Raw genomic sequence first — 16,548 nt, 5'->3', positions numbered from 1 at the left:
TGGGGTTGCTTTACTTGAGGAATATCTTTCTGGTGTTCTCTGTATTACCTGGAGTTGAGTATTGTCCTGCCTTACTAGGTTAGGAAAGTTTTCCTGAATAATATCCTGAAGAATATTTTCCAGCTTGGATTCATTCTCTTCATGGCAATCAGGTACACCTATCAAACATAAATTAGGTCTTTTCACATAGTCCCATATTTCTTGGAGACTTTGCTCATTCCTTTTTATTCTTTCTTCTCTACTCTTGTCTTCTCATTTCATTTCATTAAGTTGGTCTTTGACCTCTGATATCCTTTCTTGTGCTTGATCAGTTTGACTGTTAAAACCTGTGCATACTCCGCGTAGTTCTCTTATTGTATTCTTCAGTTTCATTAATTCACTTATATTCCTCTCTAAATTGTCTATTCTTGTTAGGATTTCGTCAAACCTTTTTTCAAGGTTCTTAGTTTCTTAACATTGGGCTAGAACATGTTCTTTTAACTCACAGAAGTTTCTTATTATCTACCTTCTGAAGCCTAAATCTGTTATTGGAATGCACTCATTCTCCATCAGGCCTTGTTCTCTTGTTGATGAGGAACTGTAATCCTCTGTAGAGGGAGAGGCATTCTGATTTTGAGTATTCTCAGCATTTTACGCTGGTTTCTTCCCATCATTGTAAATTTATCCACCTGTCATCTTTGTAATTACCAACTTTCAAATTAGATCTCTGAGTGGACGTCCAACTTGTTGATTCCCAGCACTGGAATAACAGTGGCATTAAGATTCGTGGTGCTTTTCTGCCCGGGAATCTCTGGTGTGGCTTCCTTCTTGAGTCCCTTTTCAATCAGCTGAATAGGTGACTCTGCCTTCCTGGAGCTCCAAACGTCAACTGAGAGGGGACCCAGTCCCGTTTACTCTGCACTAAGAACTGCCGCACTGGCCACAAGAGTCGCGCTGGCAACCTGTGGGGCTCCTCTGCTGGGAATCTCCTGGTCCATGAGCAACAAAAATTCATCTGAAAGTATGGCGTCCTCTCGTTCTCTGCACTTTCACTGGGTGCTACAATCCTGAGCTGCTAGTAATCAGCCATCTTGGATCTCTCTCTCTGGGTTTTTGGCTTTTTATCCAATTTGCCAGTCTGTGTCTTTTGATTGGGGCATTAGCCCATTTACATTTAGGGTTAATATTGTTATGTGTGAATTTCATCCTGCCATTTTGATGCTAGCTGGCTGTTTTGCCTGTTAGTTGATGCAGTTTCTTCATTGTGTTGATGCTCTTTACCATTTGGTATGTTTTTGGAGTGGCTGGTACTGGTTGTTCCTTTCTATGTTTAGTCCCTCTTTCAGGAGCTCCTGTAAAGCAGGGCTGGTGGTGATGAAGTCTCTACTTACTTGTTCACAAAGGATTTCATTTTTTCTTCACTTATGAAGCTTAGTTTGGCTGGATATGAAATTCTGGGTTGAAAGTTCTTTTCTTTAAGGATGTTCAGTTTTGGCCCCCACTCCCTTCTGGCTTGTAGGGTTTCTGCTGAGAGATCTGCTGTGAGTGATGGGCTTCCCTTTGTGGGTAACCCAACCTTTTTCTCCGGCTGCCCTTAGCATTTTCTCCTTCATTTCAACCCTGGTGAATCTGATGATTATGTGCCTTGGGGTTGCTTTTCTTGAGGAATATCTTTGTGGTGGTTTCTGTATTTCCTAGACTTGAATGTTGGCCTGCCTTGCTAGGTTGGGGAAGCTTTCCTGGATAATATCCTGAAGAGTATTTTCCAGCTTTGATTCATTCTCTCCATCATATTCACGTACACCTATCAAATGTAGATTAGGTCTTTTTGCATAGTCCCATATTTCTTGGAGACTTTGCATTCATTCCTTTTTACCCTTTTTTCTCTCATCTTGCTTCTCATTTTATTTCATTGAGTTGATCTTCGACCTCTGATATCCTTTCTTCTGCTTGGTCAATTCGGCTGTTGAAACTTGTGTCTTCGTGAAGTTCTCGTGCTGTGTTTTTCAGCTCCATCAATTCACTTATATTCCTTTCTAAGCTGTTTATTCTTGTTAGCATTTCATTAAATCTTTTTCCAAGGTTCTTAGTTTCTTTGCATTGGGTTAGAACATGTTCTTTTACCTCCTTCTGGGTTCTTATTACCCACCTTCTGAAGCCTGATTCTGTCAATTCATCACACTAATTCTCCATCCAGCCTTGTTCCCTTGCTGGTGAGGAGTTGTGAACCCTTGTAGGAGGAGAGGCATTCTGGTTTTGGGTGTTTTCATCTTTTTTACACTGGTTTCTTCCCATCTTTGTGTATTTATCCCCCTGTCATTTTTGTAGTTGTTGACTTTCAGATTGGGTCTCTGAGTTGACATCCAGTCTGTTGATGATGAAGTTGTTGCTTTCTGTTTATTAGTTTTCCTTCTAACAGTCAGGCCCCTCTGCTGTAGGACTGCTGAGGTCCACTCCAGGCTCTGCTTGCCTCAGGATCACCTGCAGCGGCCTCCATGCTTTCACTGGGAGCTGCAATCCTGAGCTGCTCCTAATCGGCCATCTTGGATCCGTCCTGTTTTTTTTTATTAATATGTATTTTTACTTTGTATTTTTTAGTGATTTTTATATGTGTAATAAAGTTTATCAATCTTTTTCCTTATTGATTTAGTTTTTTTTTTTTCTTGGATGGAATTTCACTCTTCTTGCCCAGGCTGGAGTGCAATGGTGTGATCTTGGCTCACTGCAACCTCCGCCTCCCAGGTTGAAGCAATTCTCCTGCCTCAGCCTCCCAAGTAGCTGGGATTATAGGCATGTGCCACCACCCCTGGCTAATTTTGTATTTTTAGAAGAGACGGGGTTTCCTCCTGTTGGTCAGGCTGGTCTTCAGCTCCTGACCTCAAGTGATCCACATGCCTCGACTTCCCAAAGTGCTGGGATTACAGGCATGAGCCACCACGCCTGGCCTGTAGAGAGCTGGAGTAGCACCCTCACTTTTAGGGGGATCAGCAGCAAGGCTGCTGTGAATTTTGGTTGAACTTTGGAGAAGTGGAATAGTAATAGGAGGATGTATGTCTCAGAGTAGAACAGAAACTGGCCTAGAAAGAGATAATCAGCTTTCACTGACCTTGATGCAAGATAGTTTCTTAGCTGAAGTATGTGAACTGAAGTATGAGAATAATAAACATAGGCTTTTCTAAGTAACTGCACCCTCCCTCTGCTATGTGCTTTGTGAACATATAAAATAAAGTACATTGAGACAGGTTGGGGCCAGAGAGACTGACATCCTTCACCTCCTGGACTGCCTGGCCCAGCTTTCTCTTTCTTTGTGTCTGTGTTTTTCTTTATCCCCTACCGTTCACTCTTAGGTCTTTGAACCCTCGTGCAGTGCAGGATGCAGCATGCACCAGTCTGGACTACTTTAGATTTTGAGTCAGCGTTAGCAAAGCTTCTCTACTCACAAGTAATATAATTTACCTATATTTTTTTCCTAGTACATGTATGTTTTTCTTACCTTTAAATATCTGGTCCCTTTGGAATTTACATTGGGGATGGTGTTTGAGATGAGTACAGTTTTAATATTTTTCACATTGCTCAACCAGTATCTCAACATTTGTTAAATGCTTATATTTTCCCCAAGTATTTGCCTGTATCTGAAATTTTCATATATCATTGGGCCTACTCATGTGCCAGTATCAAATGCTTTTAGGTATAGAGACTTTAGATTACGTTTTACTATATGGCAAGGCCAGCAGTTCTCCCCACGCCACCTAGTTTCTCCCCTTCCCCACCTCCCAGAGATTTTCTGACTGTTCTTTCTTACTTGCTCTTCATGTACTTGGTATTTCAAGTTAATTTGCATATCAAATACCAGAGCTTTTCATTTGGCTCTTTATTTCTGTTTTCTGACACCATAAACATTTCTAATTAGAACATTTTTGGTGCTCTATGAAATGGAGAAGTATCCCTCCTGACGCAGTGCAAATGAGGTATGACTCTTCCACTTAGGCTCAAGAAGGGGTTCTATTAGGTTCACTTTCCATAAGTAAGGTGTGGTCCAGGTGACTCACATCCCTCATGTTTCTCTTGTGGTAATAATCGGTGAGGTCCCCACCTGTGCCCCTATCTTGTATGTTTGGTCAAATGCTTTCCCTCACATATTTTTTATTGTCAGAACTTTTAAAATCTAGTCTTAGTGATTTCCAAGAATGCAATACATTGTTTTTAACTATTGTCACCATGTTATATACAGTAGATCTTTTGAACTTATTTCTCCTAACTAAAACTTTGTATCCTTTAAATAACATCTCCCCAACCCCCGTCCCCCCTGGTAACCACCATTCTATTCTGCTTCTTTTAGTTCACCATTTTTAGATTACACATATAAGTGTGATCATATAGTAATTGTTTTTCTGTGCTGGGCTTATTTCACTTATATCTTCCAAGTTCATCCATGTTGTTGCAAATGACAGGAATTGCTTAATGCTGATGGTATTCCATTGTGTATGTATATACTACAATTTCTCTATCTGTTCATCTATTGACATATACTTAGATTGATTACATATCTTTACTGTTGTGAATAATGCTACAGTGAACCTAGACATGCATATCTCTACATACTGATTTCATTTTCCTTGAATATGTAGTTTTAGTTTTTATTTTTTCAGGTACCTCCCCACTGTTTTCCATAATAGTTGTATTAATTTATCTTCTGATCAACAGTGTGCAAGGGTTCCATTTTTTTCACACCTTTGCCAAAATTTATCTTGGATCTTTTTGATAATAGCAATTCTAACAGATGTGAGTGGATATCTCATTGCGGTTTTTTGTATCTCTGTTATTAGTATACACTGATGTTGAGCATTTTTTCATGACCCTGTTGACCAACTGTATGTCCTCATTTGAGAAATATCTGTTCAATTTTTTTGCTGATTTTTTAATCCAGTTGTTTTATTGCTATTTCGTTGAGTTCCTTATGTATACATTTGGATAATAATCCTTTATCATATGAACAGTTTTCAAACACTTTTTCCCATTCCATAGATTGTCTAATAACTCTTGATTCTTTTGCTGTGCAAAAGTTTTGTTTGATGTAATCTCATTTATTTTTGCTTTTGTTGCCTGTGCTTTGGGATCATATCCAAAAAATCATTGCCCAGACCAATGTCGTGGCAATTTTCCCATATGTCTTTTTCTAGTAGTAGATTTACAGTTTCAGTCTTATATTGATGTCTTTAATCTACATTGAGTTGAGTTTTATATATTGGGTGACATAGGAGTCTAATTTCATTCTTTCTGCATATTGATATTAAATCTTCCCAATGCCACTTATTGATGAGATTGTCCTTTCCCTATTATATGTCCTTGGCGTCTTTGTCAAAAATCAATTGGCCATAAATACATGGATTTATTTCTGGACTCTCTCTTCTGTCCTATTGGTCTGTTTTATGTCAGTGCCGAACTGTTTTGATTACTGTAGTTTCATAGTATATTTTGAAGTCGGGTAGTGTGATGCCTCCTTGTTTGTTTGCTCAAGATTACTTTGGCTATTTGGAGTATTTGTGGTTCAACACAAATTTCAGGATTGTTTTCTCTCTTTCTGTTAAAAAAAAAAGTCATTGGAATTTTGATAGGAATTGCATTGAATCTGTATATTTCTTTAGTTAGTATGAATATTTTAACATTTTCCAATCCGTGAACATAGGATATCTTTCCATTTATTTGTGTCTTTAATTTCTTTCATTAATAGTTTGTGGTTTTCAGTGTACAGGTCTTCCATCTTCTTGGCTAGATTTATTTTAAGTATTTTTTGTAACTATCACAAATAGGATAGTTTTCTTGCTCTCTTTAGATAGTTTATTATTAGTGTATAGACATGCAACTAATTCTGTATTTATGTTTTTTGGATTCTACAACTTTACTGGATTTGTTTGTCAGTTTTAACAGTGTTTTGGTGGATCTTTAAGATTTTCTATATATAATATGTCATCTGCAGACAGAGACATTAAATTTTTTTCTTTCCAGTTTAGATGCCTTTTAATTCTTTCTCTTGCCTAATTGCTCTGGCTAGGACTTTCAGTACTATTTTGAATAGAAGTGACAGTAATGGCATCTTTGTCTTGTTCCTGATCTTAAAGAAAGAGCTTTCAGTTTTACACTGATGTATATGATCTTAACTGTGGGTTTGTCATGTATGGCCTTTGTTGCGTTGAGGTACTTTTACTGTATACCTAATTTTTTCTTTTTTATGATAGGATGTTAAATTTTGTTAAATGCTTTGACTTTTGAAATGATAATATGGTTTTTGTTCTTTGTTCTGTTAATTAATAGATTTGTGTATGTTGATGCATCCTTGTATCTCTGGGATAAATTCCACTTAATCGTGGTGAATAATCTTTTTGATGTGCTGTTGAATTTGGTTTGCAAGCACTTTTTTTTTTTTTTTTTTAGTAACTTGTGTGCTATGTTCATCAGGGATACTGACGTATAATTTTCTTTTCCTGTAGTACCCCTGTCTGGCTTCAGTAACAGGGTAAGGCTGGCTTTCTAAAAATGAATTTGTAATTATTCCCTCTTCTTCAGATTTTTTGGAAGATTTTGAGAGGGATTGTTAATAGTTTTGCTTGAAATTTTTGATAGAGTTAAGCAGACAAGTCATCAGGCTCTGGGCTTTTCTCTAATGGGTGACTTTTAATTACTGATTCAATCTCCTTGTTATTGATCTGTTCAGAATTTCTATTTCTTCATGATTCATTCTTAGTAGGTTGTTTATATCCATAAGTTTATCCATTTCTTCTAGATGATTCAATTTGTTGGCACATAATTGTCCATAGTAGTCTGTTATGGTCCTTTGTATTTCCATGGTATTCGTTGTAATGTCTTTTCTTTCATTTCTGATTTTGTTTGAGTCATCTCTTATTTTCTTGGTCTAGCTGAAGTTTGTTGATTACCACTTTTTAGTTTCATTGATCTTTTCTATTGTCTATATGGTCTCTCTGTCATGTATTTACACTTTGACCTTTATTATTTTCTTCCTTCTAGCTTTGGGCTTAGTCTGTTATTTTATTTCTAGTTTCCTGCAGTATGATGTTAGTTTATTTGAAATCTTTTTTGATGTAGGCTTTTATTTCTATAAATTTTTCTCTTAGAACTGCTTTTGTTTTGCATTCTATAAGCTTTGGTGTATTATGTGCTCATTTTCACTTGTCTCAAGATAATTTTTATTCTTCCTTTTAACTTATTCTTTGGTTCTCAGGAGCATGTTGTGTTTTCTATGTGTTTGTGAATTTTCTGAAATTCTTCCTGTTACTGACTTTTAGTATTATGCCATTGTGATTGGAAAATACATTTCATATGATTTAGATCTTCTTAAACTTAAGACTTGTTTTAGATATAGTCTTTTCTGGAAAATGTTATGTGTGTTTAAAAAGAATATACATTCTTCTGCTGTTTGCTGGAATGTTCTGTATATGTCTGTCCCATTTGCACTAAAATGTAGTTTATATCAATGTTTCTCTCTTAATCTTCTGTCTGGATAATCTGCCCATTATTGAAAGTGGAGCCTCGAAGTCCCCTACTATTATTAGGAGTCTGTCTATCCTTTCAAATCTATTAATATTTTTTATATATGTAGGTGCTCCAATGTTGGTTGCATATGTATTTACAATTGTTACATACTCTGATTGATTTGAACCCTTCATCCTTTTATAATGATGTGTTTGTTTGTTTGTTTTTTACAGTTTTTGACTAAAGGTCTTTGTTATCTGATAAAAATAGAGTTACCCTCCTCTCTTTTTATTTCTGTTTGCATGGAGTATTTTTTCATCCCTTCACTTTCAGTCTGTATGTGTCCTTAAAGGTGAAATTAATCTCTTGTAGGCAGTATATAGTTGAATCTTATTTTTTTTATTCATTCAGTCTTTTTTTTTTTTTTAAGAGATAAAGTCTCACTGTGTTGCCCAGGCTAGAGTGCAGTGGCATGATCATAGATCATTGTAGTCTCAAACTCCTGGGCTCAAGTGATCTCCTGCCTCAGCCTCCTGACTAGCTAGGACTACAGGCATGCACCACCATGCCAAGCTTATATTTCTTTGTTTGATGATGTAATCCATTTATAATCAAGGTAATTATTGATGAGTAAGGACTTTTTAGGGGGAAAGAAGTTTATTCATTTCTTCAAGGTTGATAACATTTTTAAATAAAATATTATTCAAATAAATACATTTGAATACATTTATTTATTTCCCTTTACTCACACACTACTCAACACTTCTGACACCAAATGTGTGAGGGTATTTCCCTACACATGAAGGAATTCTCCCCTGAACACCAGCTAAGTATCTTGTAATTCAATTTAATTCTGACAGTAACTACCTGGAGATAGGATCAGATCCTACAGGTTAAGGGCTCAACAGGACTGCTCCCCACTTCAGATATCAATCAGAAGGTTGTCCTCTATACTTCTGACCAGCTGACTATAAATCAGTACTCCCACTACCCCCTCCTTGGATTTGATGAACTTGCTAGAGTGGCTTCTAGAGCTCAGGAAGGCACTTTACTTACATGTACCAGTTTATTAATAAATGAAATAACAAAGGATATAGATGAACAGCCAGATAAAGACGTACATAGTATAAAGTCTAGAATAGTCACAAACGTAGGAGCGTCTGTCCCTGTGGAGTTAGATACACCACCTTCTCAGCATTTGGAAGTGTTTAGTAACCAGAAAACTCTCTATATCCTTTAGTTCTTGGAGTTTTATGAAGGCTTCATCACATAGGCATGATGGATTAATTAACTCAATTTTTAGCTCCTCTTTTCTCTCTGGAGAATGTAGGATGGGGCTGAAAGCTGTAAGCTATATTCATGGTTTGATTTTTCTGGTGACCATCCCTCATCCAGGAGCCCACCAAGAATTGCCTCATTAGAAAAAAAGATACTCCTATCACCCAGGAAATTCCAAAGGATTCAGGAGCTTTGTGTCAGGAACTGGTGCAGAGACCAAATATTAGAATAAAAGATTCTCCTAGCACTCCTATCAGTAAATTACAAGGAGCTCTGTACAGTAACTAGGGGAAGGATCTAACGTGCTTTTCTTATTATTTTACGGACTTACTACTACCACTTTGTTCATTGTTTCATGGTTGTTTTATAGGTCTATTGTTCCTTTCTTCCTCTCTTGCTGCCTTCCTTTGTGATCAGGCGACTTTCTCTAGTGGCGTCATCGATACCTTATTTTTTTACCTTTTGTGGATCTACTATAGTGTTTTGCTTTGTGGTTACCATGAGGCTTACATAAAGCAACTTATAAAAGCCTTTTTCAAGCTGATAACAACTTAACTTTGATTGCAAAACAAACCTCTACAATTTTATTCCACTTCCCTATATTTTATATTTTTGATGTTATAATTTACATCTTTTATATTCTGTATCCTTTAACAAATTACCATAGTTCTTATTATTTTAATAGTTTTATGTTTTAACCTACATACTAAAGATATAAGTGATTTATATACCACTATTATAGTGTTAGAGTATTCTGAATATGACTGTGCACTTACTTTTGCCAGTAAGTTTTATGCTTTCATATGTTTTCTTGTATTCATTAGTGTTCTGTTATTTCAGCTCAGATAACTTCCTTTAGCATTTCCTGTAAGACAGCCTGGTGGTGATGAACTCCTTCAGCTTTTGTTTGTCTGGAAAAGTCCTTATCTCTTCTTGGTTTCAGAAAGACAGCTCTGCTGGTTTGGAGGGTGTTTTGGCAATTTTTTTCCTTCAGCACTTTGAATGTATCTTCCCACTCTCTCCTGACCTAGACGGTTTCTGCTGAGAAACTGTGGCCTTACTGGAACTCCGTTTTGTTATTTGCTTCTTTTCTCTTGCTGCTTTCAGGATCCTCTCTTTAATTTTTATCAGTTCAATTATAATATATCATCCTTCTTGTTTCAATTGAATCTTATTGGAGGCCTTTGACTTTCCTATATTTGGATATTTATATCTTTTCCCAGATTTGAAAATTTTTCTATTACTTATTTTTAAACTTTCTGTTCCTTTGTCTTTTTCTTAAACCTCCTATAATTGAAATGTTTGCTCTTTATTGTTGCTCTACTAGTCCCATAAGTGCTCTTCATTCCTTTTTATTATTTTTTCTCCTCTGACTATATATTTTCAAATAATTTGTCTTAAAGTTCACAAATTTTTATTCTGCTTGATCATTTCTGCTGTTGATGCCTTCTATTGCATTTTTCATTTATTTCATTGTATTATGTTTTTCAGCTCCAGAATTGTCTATTTTGTTATCTTGTTTTTAAATAATTTCAACTTCTATTAAATTTCTCATTTTGGTCATTATTCTCCTGATTTTGTTGAATTGCTTCTCTGCAGTTTATTGAAATTTACTAAGCTTCCTTCATACGATTATTTGTACTTTTTTTCCTCACTTTGTTACCCAGGCTGGAGTACAGTGGCATGATTATGGCTCACTACAGACTACAGCTTCAACTTCCCAGGCTCAAGCAGTCCTTTCACCTCAGCATCTCAAGTAGTTGGGATGATAGGCACATATCACCATGCCCAGCTAATTTTTAATTTGTTTTGTTTTGTAGAAATAGGGTTTTGCAGCCAGCTGAAGTGGCTTATGCCTGTAATCCCAGCACTTTGGGAGGCTGAGGCAGGTAGATTACCTGAGGTCAGGAGTTTGAGAGCAGCCTGACCAACATAGTGAAACCTCATCTCTACTAAAAATGCAAAAATTAGCCAGGCATGGTGGTGTGCACCTGTAATCCCAGCTACTCAGGAGGTTGAGACAGGAGAATCTCTTGAACCTGGGTGGCGGAGGTTGCAGAGAGCTGAGATCATGCCACTGCACTCTAGCCTGGGTGACAGAGCAAGACTCTTGTCTCAAAAAAAAAAGAAAAAGAAAAAAAGAAACAGGGTCTTGACTTGTTGCCCAGGATGGTTTTACAATTGTTTGAATTCTTTGTTAGGCAGTTTATAAGTCTCCATTTCTTTGAGTTTGGTCACAGGTGCTTAATTTTATTCTTTGGTGGTGTCATGTTTCTTTGATTGTTCTTTATCCTTGTTGCCATGTGTTGGTATCTGTGCATTTGAAGAAGTAGGGACTTATTCCAGTATTTGCAGTCTTGCTTTGTTTGGGAAAGCCCTTTACCAATCAACCTGTCCAGAGATTCTGAGCAGGTCATCTGCTGTGGTCCACCAGCAGATGTTCTGTTGGAGTCCTCAGGCAGCCTGGCTTGGTGTCTGAGTCAGTAGGTGGTCAGCCTAGTACTTGAGTGTATGGGATTGAGCCTGGAGCCTAAAACCACCTTAGTGGACCTGTTATTGGGTCTGTAGGCATGGGCCTGGAGCATGGATTGCAAGGGTGGGTTGTTTTTCTTTTATGTAGTCCTTTTGGATGTAACTCTGTATTTTCTTAGAGTTTCATCCCCCAAATTAGTTATTATTCTCCCAAATTATTCCCTGAGGGACCAAACTGATGTGATTAATGTTTTCTGTTATATGGTTAAAAAGAGGCTTTCGATGGAATCTAATTGTGGCTTGCCATCTATCCAAAGTAGCACAATTGACCCAAGAGACTCAGCTGAGAAACCATCATTAGAACAGTAAGTTAGTTCAGTTAGGTCACAAAATGAATATACAAAACTCAGTCATTTTTATAAAGAGGTAATTAGGAAATATAGTGGAAACAAATTCTATCACAGTGGAAAAAATAAATATAAAATGTCTAAAAGCTATAAAATTTGACTGTAGAATGTAAATGAAAGAAAAAACAAACTCTACAAGAAGACCTAAAAAAAGATGAATTTTTAATAAATAGCCAAATGGTGCTTCTAGCTGCGATATCCCTGTGTAACCCAGTTGATCCCAAATCTCCCAGAGTTACAGACTCAGTTGTTTTTGATAACTGAATAAGGTAGATCTATTTCATATGTTATGAGAAGTCTGTCACTTTTTCACAAATCTCTAAGAATTTCCAGAGACTACTGAAGGGTTTATGATCCCCTTGATCATTATATTAAACTACAACTGTTTCTCTGTTCTCTTGTTATTGATCATTTATTAATGATTATTTATTCATTCATTGTTTATTTACTAATCATTTATTGAATGCTTGCCATATTCTAAACATTCCATAAGATACCAACTAACCATTGCTGTGGCTCCTGGGGTTTCTGCCTCTAACCGCTCCTGGGTCACCCTTGGCTTGGGACACGATCTCTTCTCTTTCATTAACCCTGTCAAGCATCACTAATACAAGACTGTTTCATGCAGACTTTTACTGAGGTTTTGACAATACTAGTAGTGAATGAGCATTTTGGAGAAGGAATATAAATGTAGCATATTAAATTATAGCTCCCATAATTCCCACGTGTTGTAGAGGGGGACCTGGTGAAAGATAATTGAATCATAGGGGTATTTTCCCCCATACTGTTCTCATGGTAGTGAATGAGTATCACGAGATCAGGTGCTTTTATAAGGAGAAACCCCTTTAGCTTGGCTTTTTTTGCTTTCCTGCCTGCTGCCATGTAAGACATACTTTTTGCCTTCCACCATGCTTTGAGTCCTCCCCAGCCATATGGAACTGTAAGTCCATTAAAACTCTTTCTCTTTATAAATTACGCAGTCTCAGGTATGTCTTTATCAGCAGCATGAAAAAAGACTAACACACATATAGTACAAACAGCATAAAACAATAAGCAATGAAAAATTACATATTAGACATTTTAACATTCATGAGGCATCTCCTTATGGGGAATTTCTCACTTTATCTGTCATCCTTAGGTCCCACCTGCTACCATCTTTTGGAGTTGCCTCTTTCTGTCTCTCAGTATCTCTTGTGTATTATCCCTCAGCTTCTCTTGTTTCTAGACTCTTTAGCTCCTATTTCCTAGCCATAGCCTCTGGAAACTCAAAGGTCATAATTAATTTTTCTATAATGAAAAGCACTTTAGCTGTCTCTCTTTTTCTTCCTCATACAAATCACACTGGTGGTGTGGGATGAATTTGCCTAACCAAAGAAGTCATTGAGCTTTTGTACCCCTCTCCCCAACAAAAAGCACTTCTCACCCCAAAAAGAACTCTTTGATTTCCAGAGCAGTAAGTTTTGGAATACTTATGTTCTTCCTCACCCCAGATGGATTTTGATGAGATCAAGTCATTCTCTCCCAAATTAATAAAGCAAATAGAAGATAATTATGACTATAATCACAGGGTTTCACCATGCCGGCGAGGATGGTCTCAGTCTCCTGACCTCATGATCCACCTGCCTCAGCCTCCCAAAGTCTTGAAATTACAGGCATGAGCCACCATGCCCGGCCTCAGCATAAGGTTTTTAAGATTCATCAATGCTATATAAAATTCCAGGTTTTCAAGTGCTTTTTCAATAAGAATTCTACTTACCCCACAGACACACTTTCATGGTTACAAAGGCCTTCCTCAGTCCAAGATTACATAAATTCTTGCCCATATTTTCTTCCTAATATGGTTTAGCTGTGTCCCTACCCAAATCTCATCTTGGTTTCCCATGTGTATTGGGAGGGACCTGGTGGAAGGTAACTGAATCATAGGGGTGGGTCTTTCACATGCTGTTCTCATAATAGTGAATAAGTCTCACAAGATCTGATGGTTTTAAAAATGGGGGCCGGATATGGTGGCTCACGCCTGTAATCCCATCACTTTGGGAGGATGAGGCAGGTGAATCACAAGGTCAGGAGTTCAAGACCAGCCTGACCAACATGGTGAAACCTTGTCTCTTCTAAAAATACAAAAATTAGCCAGGTGTAGTGGAGCACACCTGTAATCCCAGCTACTCAGGAGGCTGAGGAAGGAGAATCACTTGAACCCAGGAGGCGGAGGTAGCAGTGAACCAAAATTGCACCACTGCCCTCCAGCCTTGGTGACAGAGCGAGACTCTATCTCAAAAAAAAAAAAAAAAAAGGGGGGGGGTGGGTAATTTCCCTGAACAAGCTCTCCCTTTTTTTCTGCCACCATCCACATAAGATGTGACTTTCTCCTCCTTGCCTTCCACCATGATTATGAAGCCTCCCCAGCCATGTAGAATGTAAGTTCATTAAAACTCTTTCTTTTGTAAATTGCCCAGTCTTGAACATGTCCTTATTAGTAGTGTGAAAACAAACTAATACACTTTAGGCATTTTTTAAATTTCATTTATTACATTCTGAATACTTTTGTATTCTTAGATAATATATACCAAAAATAAAATTCTAAGCACCCCAACTGACTGAATGGCTTTCTCCTTTCAGCCAAGGGAATTCCAAAGAAACCTGAAAAATTAGCTGAGGCCATGATGGGAAGTGGAGGTTAGACATGCTTCATTATACTTTCTTCCCTTTGGAATTCAGCAAAACTGACTGTCATTAACATTAAAACAGTGATCTTAGAAGTGACAGAACAGACTGTTTGTAGTAACAAGATACCAAATTCCAATCTGACTCTAGTATGGCATCACATGACGGATAGCAGGCTCTGAAAAATATCAAAGTATTTCACCCAAAAATATATTTCTTTGATATATTTTAAATGGTCCTGCAAAGCTATCTCTTGGAGAGGAAATTTACATACTGTAGAGAATCCCATTGCCTTTCCAGGACATTCTGACCCTGGAGAGATTAGCTGAGAGTCTGGCACCTTTTAAATGTTTGAATAGGAAACATTTGCCATCTGTTACCTCTAAGGGCAGCCACTTTTCTGTGCATAATGAGAACCTTGGTTTCCTTTCCACAACCCATTATCTTAAGCCAGACACTTCTTTCTATTGATTCTACATCTTCAAATAATATTAATAACTCCTTCAACCGACTGCCAACCAGAAAATCTTTGAATCCACCTATGGTCTGTAAGCCCTTGCTTTGAGTTGTCCCACCTTTCTAAACCAAAACAGTGTATACCTCACATGTATTGACTGATGTTTTATAAAACTTACAAAACCAGGTTGTAACCCAACCACCTTGGGCACATGTTCTCAGGACCGCCTGAGGCTTTGTTACCGGTCATGGTCCTCATATTTGGCTCAGAAGAAATCTCTTCAAATATTTTATGAAGTTTAGCTTTTTCATCAACAGTCTGTTTCTGGACTTTGTATTAAGTTTTATTTCTCCATTGGTCATTTTTCAAGAAGAATAATAAGTGTTTAAATTAAACCACTGGTACAGTTAGTTCTCTATTATTACTCTTCTTAAAAAGATTTGTCTTGTTATTTGAGTTTGTTTCTCTTCCCCCTCCAAAATTAACTTTAAGATCACTTTATTAAAATCCTTAATGAAGGATTTTATTTTTTCTATGAAAAATATAAAAATTAGCTGGGTGTGGTGGCACATGCCTATAATTGCAGCTACTTGGGAGGCTGAGGCATGAGAATTGCTTGAACCCAGGAGGCAGAGGTTGCAGTGAGCTGAGATTGCGCCACTGCACTCCAGTCTGGCAACAGAGTGAAATTCCATCTCAAAAAAAAAAAAAGAAAGAAAAAAAGAAGACATTATGCTGAGTGAAAGAGCTAGACACATAATGTATGATTGTATTCATATAAAATGTTCGGAATAGGCAAATCGGTAAAGACAACAGATTAGTGGTTGCCAAAGGAGAGGAAAGTGGGGAGTGACTGATGGTGAAGTGAACATGATGATTTCATTTTTGAGTGATGAAAACATTCTGGAATTAGGTAGTGGTGATAGTTGGGCAACTTTGGAATATATTGCCAATCAGTGAATTGTATACCTTAAAGGCTGAATTTTACATATGAGTTATATCTTAATAAAAAAAATTTTAAAGATAGATAGTTCTACTTGGGGTGTCATGAGGGAAAAAAAAACCTAGCATGATAGTAGAGAATGGTTAAGGAATATGAATTTTTAAATTTTTATGTATAAATGACTAATAAATATAAAATAAAAAGTAAAACATTGAGATGGAACATTTGCCTATTGATGGAGATGAAATTGTTAATTTCTTCATTGGGTAAAGTGTAGTCTGATGGTTATTCTAATATACTGGAATTGGTGAAGAGCAATTTGGAAATATATTTATTTCAGAAAGCCTTAATTTATGTCCTTCTGTAATGTGTTTCCATTTCCAGGAATTTATCCTAAAGACACAGTTTGCCATGTAAAATAAAACTGTAAAGTAATAGTAACAACACAGAAAGATATTTCTGCTGCTGGGGAGAAAAATTAAAATGTATAATATATAAAATGAGACAGACCAATAGAAAGTGCACATTCAAAAGGCTGAAGAGATATACTCTAAAATGTGAGCAGTAATCACCTCTTATTTGTGGGATTGTGCATAATATGTATTTTCTTGTTAATTTTTATCTGTGTTTTTTGTTTACTTTTTCTAAATATGCCATACTAGAAATATCCATGTAATCAGAAAATAATAGAAAAGTTATTTAAAATAATACAGTTTCAAGTGTGGCAAAGCTTTCTGGCTTGTTTTTTGTTTGTTTGTTTTATTTGGGTATTTGCTTGTTTTGTGAGTGCCTTAGCAGAAGTTAGATTAGAAATTTTTTGGTTCTTCTATGACTACAGAGATTCATGAACAGTCTTCAAT

The 16,548-nt window shown here is 36.8% G+C and overlaps 1 protein-coding gene and 1 pseudogene across 17 annotated transcripts in view; both read left to right on the top strand.

Moving 5' to 3' along the window:
* The window catches only part of TMEM108 (transmembrane protein 108), a 337,717-nt gene that overhangs the window by 167,973 nt on the left and 153,196 nt on the right, over positions 1-16,548 (top strand). For 2 of the 16 annotated variants that reach the window (XM_078354219.1, XM_078354218.1), the window contains exon 3: positions 16,073-16,245. The exons of the other annotated variants lie outside the window; for them this stretch is intronic. The gene's annotated coding sequence lies outside the window, so the exon portion shown is untranslated. The remainder of the gene's footprint in view (positions 1-16,072; positions 16,246-16,548) is intronic. 16 annotated transcript variants of the gene reach the window in all.
* Positions 1-16,548, top strand: part of LOC128929991 (isocitrate dehydrogenase [NAD] subunit gamma, mitochondrial pseudogene) — a 96,190-nt pseudogene that overhangs the window by 30,243 nt on the left and 49,399 nt on the right. The gene's annotated exons all lie outside the window — the stretch shown is intronic.

The sequence above is a fragment of the Callithrix jacchus genome, chromosome 17 (assembly GCF_049354715.1).
Source record: "Callithrix jacchus isolate 240 chromosome 17, calJac240_pri, whole genome shotgun sequence".
NCBI lineage: Eukaryota > Metazoa > Chordata > Mammalia > Primates > Cebidae > Callithrix > Callithrix jacchus.
This window is presented reverse-complemented; position numbering and strand designations above follow the sequence as displayed.